This window comes from Nyctereutes procyonoides, unplaced genomic scaffold (genome assembly GCF_905146905.1).
Source record: "Nyctereutes procyonoides isolate TBG_1078 unplaced genomic scaffold, NYPRO_anot_genome, whole genome shotgun sequence".
NCBI lineage: Eukaryota > Metazoa > Chordata > Mammalia > Carnivora > Canidae > Nyctereutes > Nyctereutes procyonoides.
The window spans coordinates 29,360-30,774 of NW_026574952.1; the positions used below are offsets into that span (position 1 = coordinate 29,360).

At 40.8% G+C, this 1,415-nt stretch overlaps 1 pseudogene; it reads right to left on the reverse strand.

The window, feature by feature from the left end:
- Window positions 1–246: 246 nt before the first annotated feature.
- LOC129505907 (olfactory receptor 6C1-like) lies at window positions 247–1,187 on the reverse strand (annotated as a pseudogene).
- Window positions 1,188–1,415: the final 228 nt, after the last annotated feature.

Here is a 1,415-nt window from a genome sequence, read left to right on the forward strand (position 1 = left end):
GGTGGGGACAGGTGATTTGGGGACCCTGCTCTTCCGCCATCTTGCCCCTCCCCGGGATTGAAATTTAAATGGAAAAAAAAATATCTATGAATTCAAATGTCCTCAGCAAACTGCTAGCAATAGAAATATAAGCAATGAAATAGAACTCTAGTGAGGCTACATGGACATTGTTAGACTTTGAGAACTCTGTTTTTTGTTTACTTGTTCTTCATTATGCCTCTAATTTATGACAGCACTTTTATTTTTTCATTTGCTTAAGAAAAATACAATCTTCCTTGCCCTGTCCAGTAAGGCTCGCTTGACTTGCTGGTTCCTTAGGCTGTAAATAAAGGGGTTCAGCATGGGGGCTACCGAGGTGTTTAGCACAGCAACTCCCTTGCTCAGAGACACTCTGTCTTTTGCTGCTGGGTTAATATACATGAAAATGCAGCTGCCATAGGAGATGGAGATGACAATCATGTGGGAAGAACAGGTGGAAAAGGCCTTTGTCCTCTGACTAGTAGAACGAATCCTCAAAATTGTTCTAAGGATATATATGTAGGACAGAATTATTATCACCAATGTGAACATTAATGTAAACACAGCACAGGAAAAACCCACTATCTCTAAGAATCTAGTGTCTGAACAAGAAAGATGTAGTAAAGGGAAATAGTCACAGGTAAAATGGTCTATAACATTGGACTTGCAATAATCAAGCTGTATTAACAGCATGAGTGCTGGGAATATGATTAAGAATGAAGCCGACCAAGAAGCAAAGACAAGGAGTATGCATACTCTGGGATTCATGATGGTCATGTAATGCAGAGGTTTGCAGATGGCAATGTATCGGTCATAGGACATGGCAGCCAGCAGATAAAATTCAGTGACTCCCAACAGAATGAAAAAAAAAATAACTGAGTCATACAATCATTAAAGGAAACAGTTTTATCTCCTGTAATCAGGGTGCCCAGGAACTTGGGTATGCTCACAGTTGTGAATGAAATCTCGAGTAAGGAGAAGTTTCTGAGGAAGAAATACATGGGGGTCTGGAGGTGGGAATCCAGCAGGGTGAGGGTGATAATGGTCAGGTTCCCAGTGATGCTGAGAATGTAGGTGATGAGCAGAAAGACAAAGATCACCTCCTGAAGCTGTGGGTCATCTGACAATCCCAGGAGGATAAAGTCTGTTAGTTCTGTGTGGTTTCTCATTTTTCAGTTGCTTATTTGTGGTTCTCCTGCCAGACTTCTAGAAGAAAACACAAGGAATAAACTCAAAGAGTTAATTAACAAAGGTCTAAGTGTAGAGCCAGAATCTGGCTGAATTGGTGTGTCATTTTATGTAGAGGGAAAATTTTATGAATCTTCGATGGATTTTTCCCAGCCCATCATACATCTGTGCTGAAATCCCCTGGGAACTACTCTACTACATTGTGTATG